This window comes from Trichomycterus rosablanca, chromosome 11, assembly GCF_030014385.1.
Source record: "Trichomycterus rosablanca isolate fTriRos1 chromosome 11, fTriRos1.hap1, whole genome shotgun sequence".
NCBI classification, from domain to species: Eukaryota; Metazoa; Chordata; class Actinopteri; order Siluriformes; family Trichomycteridae; genus Trichomycterus; species Trichomycterus rosablanca.
Window position 1 is genome coordinate 9,943,539 of NC_085998.1, and position 18,120 is coordinate 9,961,658.

The following is an 18,120-nucleotide window of genomic DNA, read 5'->3' on the forward strand; positions in this document are numbered from 1 at the left end:
TTGTTCCAGGCCATTATGGTTATACAGGGCCTGTGTGGCACAGCTCACATGATGGGATGATCTGTAGCTTATAAATATGCAAATATGCAAATTTGCCGACGTGCTCCACATTAAAAGCAAGCAGGAAATCAGTTTCAGTGATGGCGAGCTTTGATTAGCATTGCATTTCTGTCAGGAAAAAAAGAAAGAAGAACGTTTCAGTTGCAAACATGCTGTCAGTTCTGATTTCAAATCAAATTTTATTATAACAGACTTCTGTATTTGAAGAATAAGTCTTTGATTTAAATGCAAAACAGACAAATATAAAAAAAAACTGGATAGCCTGCTCCAAAAATGACTAATAAAGCTTACAGTGTTTGAGCTGAAGTTTTCACATTGTACAGACTGAAAGGATAACAAAGCAACCAAAATTCTGCCCACGCTAAAAATATTTCCTAGTTGTTCAGTGCAGAATATTTAACACAAGCACTAATTTACTAGGATCCCTGCTTTTAGATAGATAGATAGATAGATAGATAGATAGATAGATAGATAGATAGATAGATAGATAGATAGATAGATAGATAGATAGATAGATAGATAGATAGATAGATAGATAGATAGATAGATAGAGGGAAGTATTATATAACTAAGAAATTTATAAATGTAACTAAATTATGCTGACATGCCGTAATTAAAACAAGTGCTATTCCAATTTAGACATTTCTACACATAAACCCTTAGTAAATCAGAGCCTTAGACTTAAAATAGAATATTTAATGCACTTCTGGTGCCCACTCACTCAGTTTGGCGTTGGAGGAGATGAAGAGGTGATGAAGAAATCACATTGATTTATTTGTGAGTACACTAGCCAAGGCTGGGCTTGTCCTTTGGGGGATGAATCTTTAATGCTGTTCCGGCCAGATCTTCAGTCCAAACAGGCGAGGTGTTATCCAGAGAGTCTGATGTCCTCTTTCTGTCATTTCAGAGCACCGCACCAAGCTTTACCAACAAAAAGAGAAAAGGTCAGTGTTTATCTGATCCATTTTAACCAAGATATACTGATGTAAAAACTATATAAATAATCACATTTCACCCCTAGCTTTGCATAATGTTAGGATTCAGTGCTCTGAACAGTTGCTTGATATGGCAGGAATGTTTTGGAATAGCAGGACATTCGTGTAGATTTGGTCGCCCCAATGTTTAATTCATGACTTCGGCCTGGTCACTGTGGTCCAGTTACTACGGACAAATAATGGTCATTCTAAAACTATAGGAATTGTGTGACCAAAGGAATGTCGGGGCAACATTAGGGGGCCAAAATGCACAAGCTTTTGATTCAGCAATTACTGTACATCCAGGTTGAATTGTTATATAATGACAACAAAAACAAGAACAACAATTGTCATTATTATTGGTGCTCTAGTGGCACAGTGGTCTATTGTGCTAGTCTACCATCACTAAGATCCAGGTTTGACGGATGGATGGATGGATGGATGGATGGATGGATGGATGGATGGATGGATGGGTGGATGGGTGGGTGGGTGGGTGGGTAGGTAGGTAGGTAGGTAGGTAGATAGATAGATAGATAGATAGATAGATAGATAGATAGATAGATAGATAGATAGATAGATAGATAGATAGATAGATAGATAGATAGATAGATAGATAGAGAATGGACAGATGGATGGATAGAAGAACAAATGCTTGGATGGATGGATGGATTAATAATGGATGGATGGATGAATGAATGATGGATGGAATTGTATGAATTTGTACAGATCACCTATACTATTTCTGTGATAAATGCATGTACTTATGATGAAGCATTAGGTGGTGTGGTGCTCTCAAAACAGTCTGTTATATGGCTGTTTAATCTTGAACAGCTCTGGGTCAATGATGCCCGAGTTCCATGTCATCAATAGAAAGCTCTAAATTTTCAAGCTAGAGAAATGAAGCCAGAGGACACCATGAATCACAGGACATCTGCCCTCAAGTAATCATCTGTGCGGTCTGTTCCACGTACATGGATTGCTCTGAAGCCAGAGGACGATTGGAGGTTGACTTCTAAGGGCGGTGCTTTTTAAAAAGGTTTCCTACGGGCTAAAACATTTATTATTTTATCCTCAGTTCTTGCTCTTGGCTTGATTTCAAGTTCATGATGTGATATTCCATAGCAATCTTTGCATACCAATCTCTGAAGCTTCTCTCACAAGAAGAGCTGGAGAGCCGCCAAGCTAATATACTGGCACGGACTAAAAGAAACAGAGAATAACAAGAACACTTTAAAGTCGTGTCGTGTATCTCCAAGCGGTCTAGGTTTGACAAAAATACCACCTGTCTGGGGGTAAAAGGTAGGTTGTGTAATCAGGATTCGGTCCAAGTGTTCATGCTGAACATGTACTCATGAGAAGAAGAGGTCAGAGTGTCAAACCTGGATTTTAAAGGCATCTGTTTATTTTTTATACTTCTAACAGTCGAGGACCTTAAAGCATCTGATCAGTATGTTCCACTATGCTCTGCCCTGTCGCCCTTAAGATTGTGGTTTTTTTACTGGAGACATTTGTCATCAGAACAGGAGGGGTTTTTTTTGTATTTCAACTGTAGTGCAATTTATAACCGATGTCCTTATTTAGCAGTTCCGCACGCACACATCTGTGTGTAAATTAAACTTCACCAGCAGGAGAGCATTATGTAGATTAATGTTAATAAAGTTTTAAAAATGGCATCACTCATTAATGTTTAACTGCTTTATCCTGATCACGGTCATGGTGGGTTTAGTGCCATCTGGAAAAACTGTGCAATGCAGGAATACACTCTAAATGGGAAGGGGGGCAGTCTATTGCAGGACAATATACAGTCACACATTGAGTCACGCTCGTCTATTAGCTAAAGTGACCATTGTTCTATCTTACTGCTTCTGTGAGAAAACCAGTGTTAGCCAGAATAGCAGAATATGCCACAAACCCTTAAATACAGTGACGTTATCAACAATTATTACAGACAATGCGAACAGTTCAACTGGCAAAAGGGTACAAATGGTTTACGCCGATCAGCCATAACATTAAAACCACCTCCTTGTTTCTACACTTACTGTCTATTTTATCAGCTCCACTTACCATACAGAAGCACTTTGTAGTTCTACAATTACTGACTGTAGTACAAATGTTCTCTACATACCTTTTTAGCCTGCTTTTGTTCTTCAATGCTCAGGACCCCCACAGGACCAACACACAGCAGGTATTATTTAGGTGGTGGATCATTCTCAGCACTGCAGTGACACTGACATGGTGGTGGTGTGTTAGTGTGTGTTGTGCTGCTATGAGTGGATCAGACACAGCAGCGCTGCTGGACTTTTTAAATACCGTGTCCACTCACTATCCATTCTATTAGACACTCCTACCTAGTTGGTCCACCTTGTAGATGTAAAAGAGACGATCGCTCATCTATTGCTGCTGTTTGAGTTGATCATCTTCTAGACCTTCATCAGTGGTCACGGGGCACTGCCCACGGGGCGCTGTTGGCTGGAAATTTTTGGTTGGTGGACTATCCTCAGTCCAGCAGTGACAGTGAGGTGTTTAAAAACTCCAGCAGCGCTGCTGTGTCTGATCCACTCATACCAGCACAACACACACTAACACACCACCACCATGTCAGTGGCACTGCAGTGCTGAGAATGAACCACCACCCAAATAATACCTACTCTGTAGTGGTCCTGTGGTGGTCCTGACCATTAAAGAACAGGATGAAAGCAGGCTAAAAAAGTATGTAGAGAAATAGATGGACTACAGTCAGTAATTGTAGAACTACAAAGTGCTTCTATATGGTAAGTGAAGCTGATAAAATGGACAGTGAGTGTAGAAACAAGGAGGTGGTCATAATGTTATGTCTAATCGGTGTCAGTTAGAAAAACCATCTACTGATATTTTTTAGTTTAACACAGAGTTTTGAGTTTAAATACAGCTTATTTTCACCGAAGTATTTAGACTGAAAGTAAGCTCAACCAAACTATTAAAGGGTTAAACAGCAGGGACTTAAACTAACAGACTCTCAGCAGTGATGGTCCAGCACATTAGACTGCTGTACCACCACAATGTCTTTAATTTCATTTTTGAACATCTACACTGACTCCCTGTCTGTTATAGAATGCAATATAAAATACTTCTGCTGGTCTTTAAGTCCCTGCACCGCCTGGTCTCCCCTTATCTTTCCTGTCTCCTTCAAACATATTCACTACTTGCATTCTCCGATGCTCTGATACTTGATTGCTAGCTGTTCCTTCATCTAGCCTACGCACCTATGGCAATTCCTCTCCACATGCGTGCCTGTACATCTTTTTTTAAAAGACATGAACACATGAAGTAACAAGAAAAATTTGTGTAAATGTGTATTCTTTCATACTGCACTAAATATGTTGAAATAATTGTTGAATACATTTGGCATCCCAATTGTCTGGTACGTCAGCAGGTGTGTCAGTAGTGATCCAGAATGCTCTCGGGGGGTCTGAACTGTGCAGTTTGGTGGTGTCAGCATCTCAGCGAGGTGCGTCCTCTCTTCTTGTCAGCTCTCTCATCCTGAAGAACATCCGCAGTGACGTCTGTCTGTCATCTCTAACCTCGATTTCCCCCATCAGCACTCTGTCTGTCTACCTGTCTGACTTCATCAGATCAAACCTTTCTGCTGCTCTGCCCAATCATGCCCAATCATGGCTAGGTTTTGGGGACAGAAATGTCTGTATGTCTGAACGTATGAAGCAAGTGCAGGACGAGTATCATGATTACACCAAACTTAATTACTAGAGTCATGAAGTCAAGATTAAGTATACAGTCACACAGTCTCCATAGACAAACATTAGTAGTAGAATTGACAATATCAAAGAACTCAGTGGCTTTGAACTTGTAGCAACAACAGCACAGTCACAGCACAGTGGTACTAACACACCGATCAGGCATAACATTATGACCACCTTCCTAATATTGTGTTGGTCCCCCTTTTGCTGCCAAAACAGCCCTGCAACTGTGATGCACTGTGTATTCTGACACCTTTCTATCAAAACCAGCATTAATGTCTTCAGCAATTTGAGCTACAGCAGCTCGTCTGTTGGATTGGACCACACGGGCCAGCCTTCGCTCTCCACGTGCATCAATGAGCCTTGGCCACCCATGAACCTGTCGCCAGTTTACCACTGTTCCTTCCTTGGACCATTTTTGATAGATACTGACCACTGCAGACTGAAAACACCCGACAGGAGCTGCAGTTTTGGAGAAGCTCTGACCCAGTCGTCTGGCCATCGCAATTTGGCCCTCGCTCAAATCCTTACGCTTGATCACTTTTCCTGCTTTTAACACATCAACTTTGAGGATAAAATGTTCACATGCTGCCTAATATATCCCACCCACTAAAAGGTGCCATGATGAAGAGATAATCAGTGTTATTCACTTCACCATAATGTCATAATGTTATGCCTCATTAGAATATTTTTCCTTGACTGTTACACATACTGAACTCCAAACTCCTTCTAGAAGCATCATTATGAGTTTCATTAATCCGCTACTCAGAAACCTTGGATTATTATATCAAGTGTCAAGTGATGTAAAGCACACATGTGTTGGACTTTAAAGCAGCACAGACTCTATTTACTGGAATAAACAGGTTTTTCCATCAGGCAACCTAACAAAGAGTCTGAACGTACCAACGAAATCCCTGATTGTTCCAGTATTCTTGCTTTGTAGCTGCACCACTACCTGGTGTAACCAGCAGTTAACAACTGCACACATGTGAGCAGGGACAGGCACTAGTCTGAGACAAGCAGAAGCACTCTAGTGGGGAATTGGAAATGACTAAATTGGAAAAAAGGATTATAGAATAATTAAATAACTAGAGAATGTGGTTAAGAATGATATTGTGGCCGCTCAGGTGGCGCAGCGATAAAAACACATGCTGGAACCAGAGCTGGGATCTCGAATACATCATATCGAGTCTCAGTTTTGCCTGCCGTCTGGGCTGAGCAGCCACATAAACAACGATTGGCTTGTTCATCAGATGGGGGTGGGACAAAGCCGGATAGGGGCTCTCTCATAACTAATGCAATTACGACCTCTGCTGGCTGATTGATGGCGCCTGCACAGAGATGGGAAAAGAGTGCTCTCAGGGTGTGTCTCTCCGTACACAGTGCTGATCTGCACTGCACTCGTCAAAGTGTAGGTGATAAGATGCATACGGCATGCTGCCCACCTGTCAGAGGGGGCGTGGGTTAGCTTCGTTCTTCTCAATCAGAGCAGGGATCTGCATTGGTGGAGAGGAAGCATGGCGCAATCGGGCAATTGGACGGGCTAAAAGGGAGAAAAAGGGGAGAAAATGCATAAACAAAATATAAAAAAGTATAATATTGTGAAATTGTGCGAACATTTCTTTAAAACATTACAAATTTAAAAGCTCTAATTAAATATTTACATCCTACTTCTTGAAAAGCACTGGTCTCCCTCCTCCCAGTTTAAATGGTTAAGCACTGGCCCGTGATACAGATGTGTTTCAAAAGGCAGCCTTGTCATGAATTCTATTTTTGTGAAGCTCATGACCTACATATTTTATTGAGACTGGATTATCGAGGTGTTCTTTCGATTCCGTGGTTATTCTGGGCCTGTAATTTTGAGGTATTTATTAACTGTCCTGTAAATGCTGTAAATCCCTGACAGTAAGCTTACATTTGCCACTACTGTTCCTCTTTGCTGTTGTCATTTGTACATATTTGATATTTGCAGCCATGTCTTTCCCTTTAATATTAAATTTTCTTCAAATTTAAAGCAGTGAGAACTTACTGGTTTAGGTACTGGACTAGTAATGAAAGGTCACTGTTTCTAACCCCACATCTGACTTGTTCAAGGCCCTTATCCCTAAATTGCTTGGATTGTATTGTTCACTGTTCTAAGTCACTTTGGATAAAGTTGTCTGCTAATGCCAACTAAGTCTAAGCTACTGCATGCCAATGATTAATCTCTAATGATAAAACTCAAGTGTCTATAATTGTAACGATCAAGCTTTTGTATGCAGTGTTTCTATTATTTTGTCCATCTCCTATATCTTGCAGTACACCACTCCCTCACCCACTCTGCTGCAGAGATGCTTGTCCACGCATTTATCACTTCCAGACGTGACTATTGCAGTGCTGTTTTTCACAATCCCCTGGCTCAGAGTCCAAACAGGTTGCGATATGTCCAGAACTTTGCTGCTAGGCTTCTCACCCACACTAGACCATGTGAACACATCACTCCCACACTCAGCATCTACACTGGCTCCCTGTCTCTTATAGAATACAGTATAAAATACCTTTGCTGGTCTTTAAGTCCCTGCACCTCCTGACCCCCATCTATCTTTCCTGTCTTCTTCAAACATATTTACCTGCCTCCACTTTCCGAAGCTCTGATACTTATTTGCTAGCTGTTCTTTCCTCTAGGCTAAGCACCTATGGTGATCGAGCTTTAAGTGGCAGCCCCAAAACTGTGGAACACACTTCCTCTCCACATGCGTGTGTACTTCTTTTCCCTGCTTTAAAACATATCTTAAAACACATTGTCTGTTTTTTAATTTGTTATTTTCTATCTTTTAAATTATTATTATTTTATTATTATTATATTATCTATTGATATTTACTTGCTTAAAACATGTCTTAAAGTACATCTTTTAAGTATGCTTTTTAATTTTCTATTTTAAGTACTATTTCTTTTTATTATAGTATCTTTTGATATTTACTTGTTTTAAAACATATTTTAAAACACACCAGTTAAATCTGTTTTCCCATTTTAGGTACTTTTCTTTTTTTCTTTTTTTAATTCTTATTATTATTTGTATTCTTATTACATTATTTATTGATATTTACTAGTTTTAAAACATATCTTAAAACACATCCTTTAAGTCTGCTTTTTAATTTCCCATTTTATGTATTTTTTTATTAGTATTATTATTTTACTATTTATTATTACTATCATATTATCTGTTGATATTTAGTTTAAAACGTATCTTAAAACACATTCTTTATTTTTTTATTACTATATTATCTTTTGATATTTACTTTTTTTAAAAACATTTCTTAAAACATCTTTCAAGTATGCTTTTTAATTTTACATTTTTAGTACTTTTTTCTTTTTATTATTATTATATTATTTTTATTATTATTATTATTCTTATATCATTTATTGATACTTGCTTTTTTTATATATATTTTTCTTTATGCATTTTCTCCCCTTTTTCTTCCTTTAGCGCGTCCAATTGCATCATGCTTCCTCTCCACCAATGCCGATCCCTGCTCTGATTGAGGAGAACGAAGCTAACGCACGCCCCCTCCGACACGTGGGCAGCATGCCGTATGCATCTTATCACCTACACTTTGACGAGTGCAGTGCAGCTCAGCGTTGTGTACGGAAGGGACACACCATAAGAGCACTCTTTTCTCATCTCTGTGCAGGCGCCATAAATCAGCCAGTAGAGGTCATAACTGCACCAGTCATGAGAGAGTCCCCATCCGGCTTAGGCCCGCCCATATCTGAACAACAGGCCAATCGTTGTTCATGTGGCCGCTCACCCTTAGCCGGCAGGCAGAGCTGAGATTCAATATGATGTATTCGAGATCCCAGCTCTGGTTCCAGCGTGTGTTTTTACCGCTGCGCCACCTGAGCAGCCACTGATACTTGCTTTAAAACATTTTAAAACATATTTTAAGTCTGCTTTTTAATTTTCCATTAAAATTTTTTTTTTCTCTTTAAAATTATTATTATTATTCGTAGTAGTAGTATTATATTATCTATTGATATTTACTTGTTTTTACACTTGATGTACTGTATTTTAATCTGCTAAAATACATAGTCCTTGGGTACCTTGAACAGTGATTATAAATAAAATTATTTTTTTCTTATATTATAATTATTGTTTCCATTGACTTTTTTAATATCTTTTTTTAGTCTTAATGTACTACTGTTAAGTCTTATGAAAAGGATGAGCTCCGTTCTGTTTAAAAATGACTGATTACAAAATGATTTTACGTTTTTAATCAGATTTTCTTTCTGTAATTTAGTATTTTGTTGGCTGATCTTACATCATTCAGTCTGACTAATACACAATAACAAAGTAAAAAATAGAACGGAGCAATTACATTTTCACACCACTTTACATGCACACATGCACACAATAATAATCAGATCTGTTAGAATAGAGTATGCGTATCACAAACATTACACACACACACACACACACACACACACAAACACACACACACAAACACGTTCTCTCTCAGCTCTTCTCCAGAACAGAAGCACTCAGCTTTATTGCCCCCCGCCACCCCCACAGTCGTGCCTCTTCTCAGTAAAAGGCTGCTGTCAGCTGCATTACAGCAGTGCCTCTCTCTCACTGATTACTGCCCCCCCCATCCGAACCCATAAACCACCAGCTCAGAGGAGACAAGTCCACAAGGACACCACCACAAATCACCTCCAACACTTTAGTAACGTCTCTGCAGCTCTTTCTTTCTTCCTTCCTCTACCTCTTTCTCTCTAGCTCTCTCACTGTACCTATCTTTATACAGTATCTCTCCCCCTCCCTACCTCACTATTTATACCTCTGTCTCCCTACCTCTCTCGCTTTACCTATCTTTGTATCTCTCTTCCCAGTCCTTACCTCTCTATTTATACCTTTCCTTATGTCTATCTCTATACTTCTTTCTCTGTACCTGTCGTTCAGTCACTTTCTATCTCTCTATCTCTATAGCTCTCTTTCTACCGCTCTCTCTAAATCTCTCTCCGAGGCAGCATGCTGGGTTGGTGGGTAGCACTATCACCTCACAGCAAGAAGTTTCTTGGTTGAATTCCAGGTGAAACGACCCAGGTCCTGTGTGGAGTCGGTTTGAGTTTCCTCGGAGAGCTCTGGTCTTGTCCCATAAGTCAAAAGACATGTAAGTTAGGTGAGCTGGAGATACAAAATTGCCTGTGATGGTGTTACATTGAACTTGAACTGATGAATCACGTGACCAGTGTAAAACATCCTAATAACAAAATCTTAATGAATAAATCTACTACATTTCCCTGTCTCTCAGTTTAATTACATTTAGGGGTAGCTTTACTGGCATGACAAATATGGACGTTCAAATTGCCCAAGCGCACTGGGAGTTCATGATTGAGACAGTGTTATTATTTACAGTGGTGGTTCCAACCTAAAAAACACACTTAAAAAAGAAATAATAACAAAAAAAAATTCAGATTAAAATGAAAGGAGATTATTACACTGCATGTGGTGAATGCAAATCACTGAGCTCAACAACAGTCTGATCTCATTTCCTTCCACAGCACTACAACCATGGTAATGAAATACAGTAAAGGATGAATTTGTGTGTGTGTGTGTGTGTGTTTGTTTGTGTGTGTGTGCGCACGTCCCATGCTGTGCATTGCCGTGTTTTCGCATGCTGTCTTAGCAGGATGTTTAGCATAGGTGATAAACAATTAGCACCCACTGGTGTTCCACACTGACTGCAGTGCTAATCACGATTTACAAACCTCAGTTCCAGAAAAGTCAGGACAGTGTGTGAAACGCTAATGAAAACAGAAAGCACTCATATGTAGGATGTTTTTTTAAATATGTACTATATGGCCAAAAGCATATGAACATGAGGAAGGCCCTTTCCTGTTCCCACCAGAGAGTCATCCATAGACATGAGTTGATGAGTTTGGCTCTTATTCCTTATTGTAACCTTAATAAGCATCTTTGGGAATTGAAACATTATTTGTGAGCCTGGCCTTCTCCCTCAGAACTGCTCTTTTGACTAATGGGCGCAAATTCCCACAGATACACATCAAAAACTGAATTCTGAACCACGTTCATTGATGTCCTACAAGCTTATGGTCGGGTGTCTACATACTTTTGGCAATACATTCACTCACTCACTCTCTTAACTGCTTATCCAATCAGGGTCGGGTGGGGGTGGGGGGTTTCGGGGGGCATTGCTGCAGCCTATCCCAGCTTTTCAATGGGTGCAAGGCACACAGTAACCATCGCAGGGCAGACACACATACACACACACATACACACACCCATTCACCTGTAGCAATGAAACTCAGTGTCTCCAGTTAACTTGACTGCATGTTTTTAGACTGTGAGAGGAAACCGGAGCTCCTGGAGGAAACCCACGCAGAGACAGGGAGAACATGCAAACTCTATGGAATCCAGTTGTAGATTAAAGGTGCCAATTAATCCACTTTTAAAAGTGATCCAGTTGTTTCCTCATTTCTTTGTAATGTAAATTTTTTTATTGCACAACCATACAAATACCACACACACACACACAAATATTTGCTATAAATATAAATAAGCTTACTGTGTTAATGTGTTCTTGTTTCAAACTATTATTTTGGATGGATACCCCCTTTACCAGAAGAATAATGTACCCGAGCTGGCACTGAGTTATGCCAACAGCACATTTCTGCAAACCACTGTCTATCTCTGTCTCTGCAGAGATGCTTGTGGGCGGAAGGAATTCACCTAGTAACGACATGCACAAGCAGCTACTTGTTAACGCTGACTGTCCACGCTAAGTGGAACGTGAAGTGGGTGAAGTGGGTGCTTTTGTAAGAAAAGAGAAAAGTGGATTTGAGGGATGACTGATTACTCTGCTCATTTCCAAACACATACGCCATAGTGCAAAAATAAAAAAATAATAAATAAATAAATAAATCCCCCGTCTGAATCCGTTATTCCATTATAATGTCATTATACAGCTTCCGTTCTACTCATAATGTGATGCTGCTGAGCTCCAGGCATTAGCATGCTGGAATTAGCAGAGCGAGGCAGTTCGCCGCAGGGCAGAGGTGCCAAATCAGGTTCTGGTCCATTAATAACAAGTCGTACTGTATATACACACAAGATCTCAGAACTAATGCCAGCACACACACCAAGCTCTAATGAGCAATGCCTACTGCCAGAGAAAGAGAAAACATGTTGTGCTATATTGCAGTGTTAGTTAGTACATTAACACAGCCAGTACAATATACAGTGCAGTAAAAAAGTAAATGAACCCTCAGTGACAATGATTTTACATCATTAAACAAAACATTATATTACACAAAGAGGACGTGTTAGGGACGCCACACATCTTAGCATCCTTGTGGAAAAGCACTAACCCTTATAACAGTAACAATAACAGCAATGAAAAGCTTACTACATGTATTCATTTACTTATTCATTCACTGTCTGTTTTTTTACAGCCTGGTCAGATCCGCAGTGGGTCCGATTCAATGGAGGAAATACAGGAAACACCGGCGGGTTGGTAGTCCATCATCAGGCAGACACACATACACAAAGGAAAAAATCCAGAATTCCAAAGCATAGTTTAAATATTACAACTGGCACTAAAGTTCTATAGTCATTTATAAAGCTTTAGAACCCCACCGGACCACAACGAGAGCAAATCTCAATGACCCAATCTAATTTTTGATATGAAATCATTCAGCATGACAGAAACGCAAATACAGAGCCAATTAGAAGGGAACTAGAAAACATCAACTTACTTTACAAACATACTGTGCCAATAAACATACCTAGATATTCATATCTGTCAGGTTGCATACACTAATATACACTGATCAATCATAACATTAAAACCACCTCCTTGTTTCTACAATCACTGTCCATTTTATCAGCTCCACTTACCATATACAATATAGTTCAATATAGTACTCATTCTCAGCACTGCAGTGACACTAACATGATGGTGGTGTGTTAGTGTGTGTTGTGCTGGTATGAGTGGATCAGACACAGCAATGCTGCTGGAGTTTTTAAACACCTCACTGACCCTGCTGGACTGAGGATAATCCACCAATCAAAAATATATCCAGCCAACAGCGCCCCGTGGGCAGCATCCTGTGACCACTGATGAAGTTCTAGAAGATGACCAACTCAAACAGCAGCAATAGATGAGCGATCGTCTCTGACTTTACATCTACAAGGTCTTTACATCTACAACTAGGTAGGAGTGTCTAATAGAGTGGACAGTGAGTGGACACGGTATTTAAAGACTCCAGCAGCGCTGCTGTGTCTGATCCACTCATACCAGCACAACACACACTAACACATCATCACCACATCAGTGTCACTGCAGTGCTGAGAATCATCCACCACCTAAATAATACCTGCTGTGAGGTGGTCCTGTGTGGGTCCTGACCATTGAAGAACAGCATGAAAGGGGGCTAACAAAGCATGCAGAGAAACAGATGGACTACAGTCAGTAATTGTAGAACTACAAAGTGCTTCTATATGGTTTTAATGTTATGGCTGATCGATGTATACATTACATGGCCAAAGTATACAGACACTTCACTATCTATTGGATGTAAACAGTATTTGATTAACAGATTAACTGAAATCAAGCATGAAAACTGAGCAACAACAGCTAAGTCATCAAGTTACATAAGCTTAAATGTAGGGAATTTTTAAAGCAAGTGCTGCATGTACTCACTACTGAGTTTCAAACTCTAGAAGCAAATGATTGTACATCTAACCATCAGCTCACACAAGAGTGTCCGAGGCTACATAACGAAACAGTTAGCTGTGTGAATTTCTGCATTATGCCATTATTTTTAGAAATGTGTTGTGACTGATTTGTTTGTGTTCTTCCTATGCAGTATTTCCGTTGCATCCTTGCCAACAGCAGCCTCGCTACTGCAGAGCATCAATAACCCAGCCCTAATGTGTTTGTGTAATCACCAGCATCAGCCTGGTGTCCTCGTTACAGCAAACTCAAACTCTTCAAATAAGACAATCCAATTAACCAAAGTGAGTTTGTCACCGGTAGCAGAAAAAAAAAACCCCGATGCACCATGTGCTTGTATGCGAATAAGAACCTTGTACATCATCGGTCAGGAAGACAAATGGGGGGCAGGTTGACCTACATGAGCATTTTCTGCATGACTGATGATCTAAAATTGTGTTCAGTTCAGATACGAACAGATACGAAGGACAGGATTAATGAACTGTTGTTCCTCCTACTCTGGAAGGCTTTAAGTTGAAGATAACAATGGGAATGTTATCACTGTTTAATTAATTGTTTTCTTTAATCGTGTGGAAAAATGTCTACTTAGTGGTGCATGCTTAGTGGAAAAAAACTGGCTGTCATTGCATTGAAATTTTCGAGATTAATAGTCTGTCATACAGTAATTAGATCTGTGATTCTTTTGGACAATGGGTTTTAAGAAATTAAATAAAAAACTGTACACACACACACACATATATATATATATATATATATATATATATAACCTCCTTGTTTCTACACACATTGTCCATTTTATCAGCTCCACTTACCATATAGAAGCACTTTGTAGTTCTACAATTACTGACTGTAGTCCATCTGTTTCTCTACATACTTTTTTAGCCCTCTTTCATGCTGTTCTTCAATGGTCACGACTGCAGTGACACTAACATGGTGGTGGTGTGTTAGTGTGTGTTGTGCTGGTATGAGTGGATCAGACACATTACTGCTGATGGAGTTTTTAAACACCTCACTGTCACTGCTGGACTGAGAATAGTCCACCAACCAAAAATATCCTGCCAACAGAGCCTTGTAGGCAGCATCCGTGACCACTGATGAAGGTCTAGAAGATGACCAACTCAAACAGCAGCAATAGATGAGCGATCGTCTCTGACTTTACATCTACAAGGTGGACCAACTAGATAGGAGTGTCTAATAGAGTGGACAGTGAGTGGACACAGTATTTAAAAATCCACTCATACCAGCACAACACACACTAACACACCACCACCATGTCAGTGTCACTGCAGTGCTGAGAATGACCCACCACCTAAATAATACCTGCTCTGTGGTGGTCCTGTCCATTGAAGAACAGGGTGAAAGCAGGCTAAAAAAAGCATGCAGAGGAACAGATGGACTACATTCCGTAATTGTAGAACTACATAGTGCTACTATATGGTAAGTGGAGCTGATAAAAGGGACAGTGAGTGTAGAAACAAGGAGGTGGTTTTAATGTTCTGGCTGATCAGTGTGTATATATATATGCCATCTGAAGCGTAACATTCACAAGCAGTTTTGCATAACATTGACTGGTAAACAAAGGGGTGTGTTCATGTGGTGTTTAGACCCATCACGTTACTTGTTTTACATATTGTTTCAGATTTTATTTAAACATGACAAGTCAAATAAATACCATTATTTCTCCCTCATAATTTACCATTAAAACATCTTCTCTCTTAAGTGAAATATGTACTGTAGTACCAACAGACACTCCAATTTAAAATTACCAAGGAAATATAGGGACTGAAATATGACATATGTAGTTGAATATTAAAGAAATACCTCAGCATTTTTATCCAAACAACTATATATTACATTGTAGTGAATAATAATAAGTTATTGTTTATCCTGAAAGTCACATAAAATAGAAAATAATACTAATTCAAGAAATCCATTAGTCTCCCATGTGAAGCTATGTTTAGTTTAAGGTTTTCTTATTATTTAATATAAATTGGTATAATTTTTACAATTAATTTATTTATTTTTTAGAATTCTTATTATTCTTTTTTTATTCTAATTATATTTTAAGTTTTATAGTTTTCAGTTTAAGCCACTTTTTACCACATTAAAAACAGAAAACTCAGAACTATATTCCTATAAAAGTCTCCTCACTAATCTTCCAGGAAAAAATAAGCAACATAAGCAACAGTACAGCTTGTTTTTAATACTGGTGGACAAAGAAATACACACATACCAGTAGGGATCTCAGATCATTAAAGTCTGACAAGCTACTGGCACCCAGACTCAGATGCATCGTAGTGATTCTTTCTTAATCTTAATTTCCAAATGTAGACTTTTAAATTCCTGATGCATTTTTATTTCATTTTAGTCTCATCTAAACCATCTTTAATTTTTTACATCTTGATCATTTTTTATTTGAAGGACCATCTAGTCTAACTGACAGTGTGTTTGTAGTTATGTTAATGCATCTATCTTGTCTGAAGCTCATAACTGTTTTAACAATGTTGCGCAACATCTAGAGAACAATAACATGCACATAAATGTATGCGGCTTTTGCAGGTGATGAGGATACAGGAGGTAAATCCTTGCTTCCAATCACTCTGTGAGGAGTTCTACATGTTCTATCTGTGTTTCTTTCAAGCATTTCCTCACTTCCTTTAACATACAGAAGGTAAATTGGATACTTTGCATTGCCCCCAGGTGTGAATAAGTGGGTGTTTTGCAATGATTAAGTTCCCTGTCCCAAATGTATTTTCCAGCCTTGCAACCAAGTGTTTACTAATGGAGCTGAACACAAGTGATTGGTAAATATAAATGAATGAATTAATTAATTAATTTCTTCAACTGTTTAACTGTTCAGAGAAAGTGAGAGATTTTAGATTAGAACTTACCCTTTATGTTTGGATTCTGGGATGGTCCAGCTTGGTGAAGATGCTTTTGATGTTGCAGAGTGCAAGTGATAGACCAGTCCAGTCAGGGATGTCCAGTGGGTCTTGCTGTTGTGTGTGTGTGTTTCTATGTAGTAGGTATTATTCCTTGCTTCCCAGTTGGTATCACAACAGCATTGCCACACTGTTTATAAGCACACAGTTCCTCTTGATGTTCTCCCATAAGACTTTACTCTTCATTCTCGCAGCTCTCGCAGCATTCTCACTCTTTGAGCTCACTTTCTCAGTGAAGGAAGAGCTCGTTTTAATCCAGTTAGAGATGGGTATTTATACCAGCGATGCCATATTAAGTCTCTGCGGAAGACTTTCAAACTCCAGCACAGCAGCACAGCAGCACAGCTCAGCACTTCTCTTTAGCTCAGCACTGGCAGGCACTCTCATCTTTTCTCATCTCTCTCTCTCTCTGCCTCTCTCTCAACCCCCCACACATCTTCTGCTCTCAGTTGTTTTACAGAACAATACAGCCCAGGGTCTTAGTGCCTGACAATGTAGAGACAGGGAAAAAATAAAGGATGCATCACTAATGATCCAAGATATTAGGACAACATCTAAATGAGTTCTGTGGTATCTCATACCAGGGCATTATCAGAAGGTCCTTCAATGTCTATATGTTGTGTTGTGGATCATCCTAAAGTGAATCCTGGTGCCATCTCGTCCACAGGTAAATGCACACATGCCCGGTTATTCACATGATCTTGTAGAAAACAGGATTTGTCAGACCGGTTGACCTTCTTTCATTGCTTTAACATCCAGTTCCAATGTTTTCATGCTCATTGTAGGTGTTTTTGAAGGTGGACCGAAGTTATCATGGGAGACCTGACTGGTCTGCTATTACACAGCCCCGTACACAAGGGTCAAGTCAAGAGGCTTTATTGTCATTTCAGCTATATACAAGTACACAGTGAAACGAAACAACAATCCAAGTGCGAACAACACAATAAACACAGGGCAGATCAAAAACAGTACAATAAATATTTAGATTAAGTGGGATGGGACCAAAGACAGGTGTAGTGTTTGCCAGTATATGGTACTTAGTAAATGATAAGTGAGGTAAAACATACTCTGATATACAATTAACAGTGTAAGGAATGTTTACCAGCAGAGATATTAAGAAGAATGGGTTTGATGTACTCACCATGGCTGCCTGTGAACAGCCCTTGTTGTTTCAGATGTACTTCAATCCAGTTTTCCGGTCATACTGATGTGGCCCTTATCAAAGTCAGTAAGGTTTTTATGCTGATCAGATCAGCTGCAAGTAACTACCATCAGCCCTATAATTAATAGATCCCTGAATGTCATTATAAAATAATATTATGTGGTCATAATGTTTTAGCTATGACAGCTAAGGTGCAAATAAGAGGGTGTCAAGAATGCCAAAATTCACTATTCACCCAAATTACAGGTACTTCAGGTACAAAAAATCTAAAGTAATAGCTTACTTTAGTTACCAAACAGCCCAAAAGTACTTTATTTCTTTAAAAATGACTACAGCATCTTCTAACTTCTGATTTAAATGAACATTCATTCTTTATTGTCTGTTTTACCAACGCTTTATCTGATTCAGTGTTGTGGTGGGTACAATTTACTGGGTAAAAGGCAGGAAACACCCTGGACAGGTCACCAGTCCATCTCAGAGCAGAAACAGTCACACATGCACATTCACACACA

At 39.2% G+C, this 18,120-nt stretch overlaps 1 long non-coding RNA gene across 1 annotated transcript; it reads right to left on the reverse strand.

The window, feature by feature from the left end:
* Window positions 1–77: 77 nt before the first annotated feature.
* On the reverse strand, window positions 78–6,230 carry LOC134323685 (uncharacterized). Its single transcript, XR_010014079.1, has 3 exons — window positions 6,214–6,230; window positions 782–981; window positions 78–168 (listed from the first exon to the last, which is right to left on the reverse strand). It is a non-coding gene; the product is annotated as an uncharacterized LOC134323685 (long non-coding RNA).
* Window positions 6,231–18,120: the final 11,890 nt, after the last annotated feature.